The sequence below is a fragment of the Phyllostomus hastatus genome, unplaced genomic scaffold, assembly GCF_019186645.2.
Source record: "Phyllostomus hastatus isolate PE091 unplaced genomic scaffold, TTU_PhHast_1.1 phas_scaffold_1674, whole genome shotgun sequence".
Classification (NCBI taxonomy): domain Eukaryota; kingdom Metazoa; phylum Chordata; class Mammalia; order Chiroptera; family Phyllostomidae; genus Phyllostomus; species Phyllostomus hastatus.
Window position 1 is genome coordinate 18,210,860 of NW_025334011.1, and position 12,044 is coordinate 18,222,903.

Here is a 12,044-nt window from a genome sequence, read left to right on the forward strand (position 1 = left end):
TTCTCATCAGGGAAGCAAGATTTTTACAGGAGCCAGTTCAGATCAGACTGGATCAAGGGCTTTGACTGCACATCAGTCAACTCAGTATAATAATTATTTTGACCATTTTTTCATGCCAGTGTGTCTCATCCCACAGAGCATTGACAAGAATTATCAAACCACTTTGAGCAGACATAGACTTGAGATGCAGTCTAGCACCCTCTTTCCCTTGTGGTCTTTATTCCTGCTCAATCTGGGTCACACAGCTCATGCCACAGAAAACCTTACTGAGGATATGGATCATGGTTTTGCGGGTCCCCCCCCCCACAGTATATTACAGTGTTTTCAAAGAACTTAGAAGGCACACTTGAAACAATCACTACAACCCAGCTAAAATGAGCTCCTGCTGGCTACAATAGCTATAAATGTCAAGCTACAGGATTTTAAAGACTCACAGTAGCTCATACATAGCTTGTACATTTATAAGCATTATTGAGTTGGAAGATAATGCTAGTCACATGTTGCAGATTGAATATAACATATTTTTTCTCATTATTTCTTCTCTCTTTATTAAAATAGAACACAATAAACTTGGATACTGACTGAAGTCTCTATTTTATATTTCAAAATGAAAAATTTGGAACTTCCCTTTCCCAGGTTTATAGTATCACCCAGACAGGTTTGAAAAGTGACAGGATCAAGGCCATTAATAATGCCGGTTTTCTGATGAAAGCATATATAACAAAACCAAGTTGCTCTGATGTCTCCTTTCTTCTTCCTAGGAAAATTCTAGGCTTTTAGTTTTTTTTTTTTAAATAAGTGCCTAGGATATAATTATTACTTCCTGGTGTCTTTTACAACAATTCCCATCTGTTAAAAGATACAAAGAGCCATTTAACTAGAAACTACAAAAACATATACAAAACCCTCTCCAAAAAAGTTTATACAGAGGTTAAATATACTAGATGTTAAGATCTGGCAAAAAGATGCAGTTTTCCCAAAGTAACAGAGAGTACCACGCATGTTGGTTTTGTGGCAGACCTTGGAAATATCTTAGGTAGAACCTAACCTAGAAACAAAAACCCAGCACACATTTTCAGCCCAAGTTATTTTTAGAAGAAAAATAAAAATGACACAAAATAATGTACCTTAAGTTGGTAGCCAATACAAGATTATTTTCTGAGTCTTAAGGTAGAAGGGCCAAATCATTGAAATAAGAAAATACAGAGAAAACATAAAAGCCCATTAATTTCAGAATGTTAGAGGGAAAAAATAAAGAGTCCAAACTTTTTAGATAGATACACATGATTTAAATTAAAATGGAAAATGGGCTTTAAACCATATATTGTTTCCCAAGAAAATAAGTTTTGAAAGTGAAAAATTACACCTTAAAAAGTTCCCTTTTCACCTCAACAAGCAAACAACATCCCAAAACACATTTGGCTAAATGAAACAGGAAGCTTGAAAATCACACCATCTCATCCTTCATTATCAGGGCTTGGCTTCAAACCTGGACTTTTCTAAGTGGGATATTTTGCAAAACAATGTTAAACAAGGTTGCTAGATCCAACTTATATATACTCTAAAAAAAGTTAAAGGAGAGCCACCAATTTTTATTTTGAAAGAAATCTTCAAAATAATCATACACTAACATAGGAGTTAGTGTATGCTAGGACCAGAGGCTATTAAATCACCTGAACATGGCTGCAAACATCAAGTCCTTTGAAGCATGTTTTCTGGAGTTTATGAAACATTCGTTTTCTGTGCTCAAAAGTCAGGCAATATCCAATAGCATCTTCTGTTTCTTGGATTTGTTCCTGAACCAGCATCCACCTCGTGCAAATTCCCCCATGGTCCTTTGCAGTCCTTGTCACCACTTATATAATACTCAGTAACTTCAAGGAAGGTTACCTTTTCCCTCTTAATATGCATGTATCTTTCTCCAGAAAAAACCCACCCTGTACAACGTCTGAACATTCACCGTCTTGGCTCCCTAATAGTTGCACCTTACAGGAAAGTAAGGTGTGACACTCAGACATGGCCACAAGGGGCTCAGATGGCCTCTCTGAGTCATGACAGCCTTTCCAATTTTTTCCCTGATGTTTGAAAAGAAGGCTTAAAATTTAAAAGGTTGTAGGGATAATGTGAATTGCAGAAAGAGTTCCACAGTTTGGGACTCTCTGTTTTGTCTCCACTAGATTCCCAGTCATCTTCATGCCCAGAGTTATGGTCAGGAGACTCGGGAAGGCTTCCAGTCTGGAGAGCATCCTCTAGATGAGACCTGTCAGACAAATCCTCCTCTGAGTCAGAAAGGTCTCCAGGAACAATTCTGGCAGCAGTCTGAATCGCTGCTGTAAAGTTTTCGGGATTGTAAGGATCTACACTGTAAAAAGAGCTCCGATGATGAAGACTTCAGAGTCGTATTCAAGGTCCAATTCTGAGAGTGAGCTATCACTATCAAAACCTTCGTCCTCAACTTCCTCATCCCTGTCCTCACCTCCTGATTCAGAACTTGTTTTGAGGTCATTGGATGCACCTCCAAAAAAGTAAGTTTCTTTGTACTACACGCTGGTCTGGCAGAAATGGGAAGGTTATCTATGTCTGAGGAGTCAACTACGCTTCTTTGATACTCCCTAGGCACTCTAGCCAAAGGTAGTTCACAAGATGGACAGCTTTCCGAAGCGCCCTGTTTTTCTGAAGCAAGAGGAACCTCTTGAGCGAATTCTGCTTTTTCTTCCATGGGTTCCTGGGTAGTTCTGGGAATGACTCCATCAGGGGGAACGCACTGCGTCGGACTGCCTCTGCAGGGCTTCGGATCCATCTGGAGAAGGCTGTGTTCCTCTCTAGGCTGCGGTAACCATCGCCTTAGTCGGGGTTGGGTAATGGTTGCCTCTTCCTAGCCTGCTGAAGGAATTCCAGCCGTTTCATGTGAATATGGTGAGTTTCTGGCAGGCCTTCTCTAGAAAGAGGTGGGCATCCCTGCCAGGTGGAGCAAGTGGGCTCTGTCTGCTTTCAGTGGCTGGGGATGAGAATGGTCCTCCGGGAGACAGCTGCTCTCTGCGCTCTCTGTCCCGAGATTGGCTAGCTTGCCACTTCCGATGCCGTTCTGATTGCTAGGCTCTATCCAAGGAAGGCCGTTCTGATGAGAGGGGTTCAGCAAATACGAGACAGTGCTGAAATTGCTTGAACACTGAATGTTTCGAGACCAGGAGGGGCAGGGACTAAGCGCCCCATCAGAAAACAGCCGGGCTCTAAGACTACTGCACAACACCTTCCCACACCCCACAGCTGCTGCTTTTCCAGGAGAAAAGTGTGGGCCCCAGAGGCCAAGGCTCTTCCCTCAGCTCCACGCTGCCGTTCTAGATCAGGGTATGAGCACTGCCAGCGGATCTCCTCCTCTGGCCTGTCCAGAAGACTGACGGGGTCGGTCGGCTAGCTGAGGGTTCCAGCCACAAGGAATGCAGAGATTTCTGCGTCTCGGGGACAGCCAGTTCCTCTAGAGCCTTTGGGGCTCCCTGGGCCCCGACATCTAGACATCTGGTCAGAATCATCCCACCCCAAAGCTGGCTCCCAGTCAGTAGCTTCTGAAGAGAGCTGAGGAGTGGTGTGAAGAGCTGGGCAAGCAGCTTCATCCAATAGCTGGTCTGAGTCTCAGGCCGGGGACAGGAAACTGGTTTGGGGTCTCCGGGGTGCTCTGTGGCGCAAGGTGTGGGGAACCTGCCAGGACCTGGTGGCGAGGGCCAAGGGAAGAGGGACAGCAGGGACATTGCCTGCACAGGTCCCAGGCTGGGCCCTTGGCAGGTCTGTGCCGACTCCACGCGCCTGCTCTTGCAGAGTCTAGCGAGGTGCGCAGATTAGGTGGCTGGAGCTCGCACGCAAGTGGGAGAGGCCTACAGGGTCCCCGGCATGGCCACAGCCCATACGTGGACCTCCAGAAGAGCCACACAGGGCAGCGGCTTTGGCCATCTGAATGTGACACCGTCACGTGTGTTATTCCTTTCTGTAAGTCTCTGGAGCCAGTTACTGAAATTTAAAAATGAAGAACTTCAATGTGTGACTATGAAACCAGTAGGAGTAATTAATACTAAAAATTTTAATCTGTTTACAAGACTTCCAAAACACACAGTAATTGGCTAAAAAACAATGCTTGAAAAAGACATTTAATTGTATAATTTTTACTTTGAACTTTTTTCTAATGTCCATATTCCTGCTTAAAAATGCCTGTCGTATTGTATCACCTAATGTTAATTTTATTTCTGTGTCTGGGTACAATGAGATAAATGCTGTCAAATCCAGTAGGAGTATATGTATTTCACTGAAGAATCTGGTTTTATCAGGATGTTTTTCCTACTAGAAAAAGAAAGTCCAACCCAAATGATCTTAAACAGTAAAGACAGCTGTTGGCTCCAGTAACTCACTAGAAGTATGGCGGGGGCGTGGTGGTTGAGGGTGCACTTTGATGTGTGGGTCTGGCTTTGTTAGTAGAATTCCATCAGCTGTATTCTCTTGTGGGTCTTGGTGTAATTCTCATGCTGTTTCCCTCATCCTGACAAAGAGGCGCAGCAGTGTGCCTGGCTCCATAATCGTGGAGTGCAAAGAGAGATATACCAGTTGAAAATGTGTTCCATTAAATTAAAAAAAAGAAAAGAAAAGAAAAGAAGAGAAAAATAGGGGGAGAGGGAAGAAGAGGGAGACAGAAAAATAGAGGAACGAGACAAAGAATGAGCCACATAACAGATTTTAGAGATGGCAGTTTGTTGTGTGTCTTAAGAAATCCCTTCTGGACCCAGGGTGTTTCCATCTTCCTGCTCCCCCGTCTTTGACTTGTAGGTCTCTGTCCTCATGCTTGCCACTTCATGGTCTTAACTTGGCTGTTGGGCCTCCAAGACTGACATGTGCAGTTCAGGACAAAATCAAGTCTCTCCACTTGTATCAGGAGGAGAAAGCAAAATTGTCCTGGAAGCCACAGCCAACAGATCTCTGCTTTTGTGCTTCTGGCAAGCATTGGTTCATACCCAGTGTTTATTTTCCCCTCTTCTTTACCACCAGAACTGTGACTCTTTTCAGAAAGGCAGTGTGTCCATTAAAAAATGCACACATCTCATCTTTCTCACCCAGTCCCCCAATGCCCTCCTCTCTGTCAGCTGTTTTCTGTGTCTATGGGTCTGTTATATGTGTTTATTTTATTCTTTAGATTCCACATATAAGTGAAATCATATGGTGTTTGTCTTCCTCTGTATGACTTATTTCACTGAGAATAATAAAAAAGGTGAAGGGATTGAGAAGTACAAATCAGTAGTTACAGAATCACAAAGATATAAATTACATCATAGAAATGGTAGCCAATAATACTGTGATAACTATGTGTGGGGCCAAGTATGTAATTGAAATATCAGGGAACCACTCTATAAGGTACACGACTGTCTAACCACTATATTTCATATCTGAAACTAATACAGAATAATGTCAAATGTAAATTATAATTGGAAAATAAAAATATAAAAATTAAAGTAACTTAAAAGATTTGAAATACTTAGAAATAAATCTTACAATGGAATATTATTTAGCAACAAAAAGTATAAACAATACTTTTATCATTAAAAAAGAACTTTAGAAGTACAAAAAACAAGTCTCCTACCCCATTAAGGTTTATTTGTGTATTCCAATTTTCCAGAAAATAATTTTAATGCATTTCAATAATATATGTTTATTAGATTAAAAAATGCATATCTCTCCAGGCTTAAACTTTCCAGATTCAGCAAAAACAAACAAAAACAGGATGCCCAGCAGGGAACATACCGTACATACTTTATACAAAAAAATTATTTGTTTATCTGAAATTCACATTTAACCAAATATGCTGTATTTTATCTGGCAACCTGACCTCAAGCTTTCTTAATGGCAGCGTGGCAGTGAGAGAGGCAGTCTGCTAAAAGAGCCTCTGGGAAACTTGTTAGACATGCTCCTTTTGTTCTTTGCACTTGGCCTTTTCCCTTCTTCCTTCCTGGACTTTGGACAGAATGCCTAAAGCTGTTTTGCAACCAGGAAAATATAAGCCATTTAAGGATTACAGAGGAGTAAAGAGAAGCCTGGTTCCTGGAGCAGCTCTGACCTGCCTATCCTCAGATTCCTTGTTATAATAAAAAGACCTTATTTGGTTAAGTCACTGCAGTTCAGTTTTGGTTACATGCTGCCAAATGCAGTCCTAACTGATATAGCTACCCTTTGCTGGAGGGGTGAAGTAGGGGCTGACTAGTGGTTCAACACACATTTTGTTTTCTTTCTCATCACACAGCTAGGCCACACTCTTAGACCTCTGCAGTTAGGTGGAGCTGTGTGACTGAGTTCTGGCAATGAAATGTGATGGAGGTTATGTATGTAACTTCCATGCCTGATCCCTGTTCCTAACCTTCCCATATCTACAGCAAGAACCCTAGGGAATAGTGAAGTCAGTGGACGAAAGCAGCCTGAATCCAAGAAAACCTTGTGGACTGATCCCTTCCCACTGTGTACTGACCCTAATTGCATGTGATGTGAACAAGAAATAAATTTTTCTGGAGTTGGGTTCCATGGGGCCAACATTATCTGTTGTAAGAGACTGCTGCAGGCCTAGAACATCAAGCCAGAATCCTCAGATTCACTTATTCAATCACAAACCTTCTGTCCACCATTTAATCAGTGGAATAGAAAGTGCTGATTGGCTTAAAGAAAGCATGGTGCATCTTGAAATTGGAGCTGGGGCTAGCTTTCCCCGAGACACATGATCAGTTAGGGTTGTAGCAAGAAACAGTAATTTGAGGAGAGTTTAATAAACTGACTATTTACAAAGATGGGAGGGTATAGGGAATCCACAAAAGATGGAATGTCCTGTGGCTAGTAACAGTAGAGCCTTAGCACCCCTGCATCTGAAGGGTAGGTTGGGGTGGTGAATGGTTTCCAGAACCTAGAGGCAAGAGTACCATAGGTACAGATAGCCTGTGGGGAGAGGGCTGCTTGTCTAGTCTCAAGACCTTTGGCTGAGGGAAGCAGCCAGTTTGCATGGAGGAAGCCTGAGGGAACAAGCACCCTGGCCTTACCCTTTTCCCACCCTCTGATCTCCTGCAGGGGTTCTCCATTGGCCACAACCAACTGGAAACCAAAGGCCATGAGCGCCCAAGATGTAGTCCATGCAGGTCAGGCTCCCAAGGACAAAGCAGGGAGCAAAAGGAAGAACAGACCTGGAGGGGACATCCAGCACAGGCTACGGGTGCAAGGAGTCCGCAGCCAAGAGGATAAGAAATAGTGGGGAGCAATCCATAGTTGCTACCTTGCTGGTACCTCTCAGGCCCTGGGGACTAACTACAGGACTGTAACTTATTTTTGAGTTAGAACTCTTTTGGCCATATGACAAGTACATAAGAAAACTTCTGAATTTTCACTTGCACATGATAAATTCCAAATTCTGTTAAAATGTCAAATAACTTATTTATCAAAGCATTAGAGTTGCCAGGACAACAGAATTTAATTTAGTAGTGTTTGATTTACACATTTGCTTCAATTCTTTTGCCAGAGCTACTTGTTTTAAGTCTGTCTCCTTAGGTTTTGAAAATGTTAAAAGCAATTATGATTATCAGTACTATCCACTGCCATATATATATATATATATATATTCCAGTGCCTGATTTATTGGCCAGGACTGTTTGATCTCTTGTAATTGGTTTTATTCCAGGACATCTTGTTGCAACTGATGCTGAATATAACCTTAGGTTTGTGCTTTTGGTACTGAATTAACCATATTGATTCACACTTGATGGCTAATTATTCTTGTCTAATCTTAGCATTATTTTTTTGTGCCTGCTGATATTAATTATAGTAGCCCTAGCAATACATTGTTAAATTATATGTTGAATTGTTTTGAAGATTCTCATGCATCTTCTCCTAGGAAAATTTGCCTTTACTGCATGTTTATGAAATTTTTAGTGACAATCACTTTTCTATACTACCATATCTCTGTAAGTTAGGTAGAGCAGGTATTATTATTACATAAAAATTGTGGTAAGTGATTAATGCTTATTATAGAAGAGCCATAAATATATCTAAATATAGCATGAAAGTGAAAATCATCTTTGTTCTACCACCCCAATATAACTTTAATATATTGGTATTTATCTTTTCATAATTTTCTCTAAGGTTGTTAAATTTTTCTTCTTACAAAATGGAATCCCATTGAATATACTGTTCTCTAGCTTGTTTTCTTACATACACCATGAATTTTTTCATATTAAATATGTACTTCTGCAGTGTCTCTCTTAATAGCTGTGATGAATTCCACCACAGATGTATTGTCTTGTATTTAAATACTTTGATTTGTTTCTAATTTTTTTGCTCTTGTATATAATGTTCAAATTACCCATCTTGAGTAAGTGGACTTACTCAAATTTGTTCAAATTACTCATCTTTGAGCTCTTGTTCAATTATTTACTAAGGACAATTAGTTAGAAATAGAACGAACTGGTGGGCAACATGGTAAACAAAGCATTAAGGCTTTTGATGCAGATATAATTTTATTTTGCAAAAAGTTTCCCTTCAGAACCATCTACTAATTTGCCTTGTTTTAGTCATGAATTATTTACTTTTGCTTTTGTAATTTTGGATAGTAAGATGCAGATGACACTGATAAATTCTTGTTTTCATGTCTGCATTTAACTTGTAGTGTTAACAGTGAGTATTCTTAGTTGTAAGCAACTGATATGGGACTGACTGGTTTAAGCAGAAAAGTAATTTATTAAGAGGTAGCTCTCTGAATCCTTGGGAGGGCAGGGGGCCCTGGTGCAAGGCCAAGCAGCTGGGGAAAGCCATGAACACCACGGAGCAGAGCTGATCTGGTAAAAAAAAATCTCTTCTGCTGCCATAAAATATTAAATGTCATCGTTTCATGCCTACCATTGCAGCAGACTCTGTTAATGCCCTATCATACCCCACTGCTCCTTTCCTAATCATCGTTTCTGTAAGTCCCTGAGATTCTCCACCCGAGGACTGCTTCTGGCATTGCTCCACCCACCTCCAGTGGGGCAGAGTGGATGCCATGGAATGTTAATGACCTCAGGACATATGAAAATCAAGAGATGTCTTAGTCTGCTTAGGCTGCCAAAACAAAATGCCAGAATGAGTGACTTAGCAGAATTTTCTTCTTAATTAAAGATTTTATTTATTTATTTTTAGAGAGAGGGGAAGGGAGGGAGAAAGAGAGAGAAACATCAATGTGTGGTTGCTTCTCATACGTTCCCTACTGGGGACCTGGCCCACAACCCAGGTCCCCAGTAGGGAAATTGACTGGAAATTGAACTGGCGACTTTTTGGTTCGCAGGCTGGCACCCAATCCACTAAACCACACCAGCCAGAGCCAGAATTTTTTTTTCCTCTCACAGTTCTGGAGGTTGGGATGTTCAAGATTGAGGCTCAGCCTGATTTAGTTCTTGATGAGGACTCTCTTCTTGATTTGAATACTGCTTTCTTCTCGCTGTGTTCTCACATGGCCTTCCCTCTGAGTGTGCATGGAGAAAGGAGGGGGGAGAGGGGGGGAAAGAGAGAGAAAGAGAGAGAGAGAGAGAGAGAGAGAGAGAGAGAGAGAGAGAGAGAGAGAGAGAACATTGAGTCTCTTTTTATGAGGACACTAATCCTATCAGAGCAGGTCCCCACCCTTATGACCTCATTTAATCTTAACTCCTTACTCCACGTGGTGGGGGTAAATGCAGACAGCTGTACTTGAACAATACTAAAATAATTTAAAAAACAAAACAAAACAAATTACAGTGGGGACCAGAGATACATGTTTTGCTAAGAAAATATTAATTCCTTACTCCAAATACAGCCACACTGAGGGGATAAGGCTTCAAAATAGGAATTTTGTTGAATTCACTGGGGCACACAAACATTCAGTTCATAAGAGAAGATAAATATTTCAGATTCCTCACCCTCAGTAGGGATGACCCTGAGGCTTGTTCTGCACCAGCTTCAGCACGACTGAACCTCAGGTGTTCACAGGGTAACCTGTTTAATTGAGGCACCCTGTTTGACTTTCTTCTCTTCTCCAACTTCCTGACCAGCACTTCCTGTGAGCATGGGCCAAATAAACTGTTTGTCTTCAAATCTTTATCTCAGGGTCAGCTTTTGGGAGAATCCACTTGACAGGTAGTTTGGGCCAGTGGACTTATTCCTGCAACAAAGCTGCCACGGACATTAGAGAAGGAGTATGCTGCACTGTTCCTACTTCTTGTGTCTGGGTCAGTGTCTGGGGGTGGGTGGGGGCATGGTGGGGGCAGGTGGAGAAGGGGGTGGTTGGGCAATGCTACCCGCCAGCACACTGGTTGCAAGGGAGGCTGGCAAACAAGTCTGGCACAGTCTCAAGTTTTCAGGCCATTGAACTCAGGAAGGAGTTTCAGATATTAGGCAGTCAAAAAGAACAATATTCTTTATGAGGGGTCATCTGTGTATTTTTGCTGGGTTACTCTATTTTTTCGACATGGAAACAGGTTGTATTCAGACCTGTTGTGAAAGCCATTGTTAGCATACAAAATACTGATGTTATTTTCTCCCTCTTTTTCATTCAGCTCCAATCTTCTGTTTCAATTACAGAGGGAGTAATTAGGCATTTGCTGTGGTTCTATAAAAATAGAAAAATTATCTACCAACCACTCTTAGGCTGACTAAGAAATGGAGTGAGAAATTCTTCTACCCAGGTAAATACCCAGGGGGGTTGAGTCCACAAATTGGAGAACTTTTTTATAAATGCAATTTCTCAGTTCTTTTTACACTAACTTATGTAAGTGATGGTGAATCCTCTAGGGAAAATACTTAGCTCAGGATTTCTAAAGTTCTGATGTGGGAGCTTTTGTCCTTCTGTGCCTGGATAATGGCTGCATGGAGACTGTCCTGGGAAAGAGACGATTTGCTGGTAATGAGGAAGAAGCACGTAGCATTCTTCTCCCTCATCGCAAATCCTGTTGCAAGAAAACAAGAAGCATGTTAATCAGTGCAGATTTTAAAAACATACCTACAGTAATGAGTTGATTCAGGAATCTCCAAGAGCAAAAGAATTTTGTTCCCAAGAACCTTATTTTCTCAATCATGAAGTATGAATTTTAAAAATGTGTATGCAAATTTGCTCCCAATAAATGCATTGTCAAACCTACTAATTCTAATATGCCATTTCTTGTCTGTAGGGAGTTTTCTGCGATCTGAGCAGAACTTCTCAGGGAGCTAGATGCATTGCCTTAAGTATACATTCGCTAATGATACCACTACTTATAAATGAGAACATTTTCTTTATTTTAATATATACGTTACAAACTAAAAAAAGAAAAAGTGCATCAACTCTATGCTGTCTGTGCTAATGCCAACTGCTTTGTCATACATGTTTCCAGAATGTGGGTGGATTGAGAAGAGATTACAGGTAATGCAACAGGAATTCCAAGAGTGTTTTCTTTTTACCTCACAAAAATAATAACAATGATAAAAAAGCTTACATTTGGATGATACTTTTATAAACACAATGAAGTTAGCTATCATTTATCAAGTACAATTCACATGAATTCACATTTAACAAAACAACTTTGTGAGGTACACAAGGCAGGTCTTTTTCTCTCTTTGTGACCTTCACAGACTTCTCTTTACTGTCAGTGTTATTGATTACCTGTGTCATGAGATAAAGATGGAGGGGTAGGTATTGACCATGAGAGGAAACTGGAGGACTATGCAAGGTTCTCGGAAGCTATAGATAGGAGAAGAAGTTTGAAAATGCATGAAACCACGAGCTTCTCTGTGGAATATTCTTTCAAATGTCTACAAAATAAATTCTGATAGAGTTTATTTTCTCAACTTTGATAAGTCCTAAAAAGTTATATGACATTACCAATATTGATTTGTGAGGCTGAAAGAAACTTTTCTAAACTATTGATAATAAAACACATTTTTTGATTAACCATGTTAGAAGAAAGACTGGCTTATTGTATTCTATGAAAATATTACAAAATTGGTGCCATCAAGAATATGCAACCAAAAATACAGAGAAAAAGTCTTAGGGATGT

At 40.7% G+C, this 12,044-nt stretch overlaps 1 pseudogene; it reads right to left on the reverse strand.

Annotated features, from left to right (window-relative positions):
• Window positions 1–1,664: 1,664 nt before the first annotated feature.
• Window positions 1,665–3,746, reverse strand: LOC123831082 (annotated as a pseudogene).
• Window positions 3,747–12,044: the final 8,298 nt, after the last annotated feature.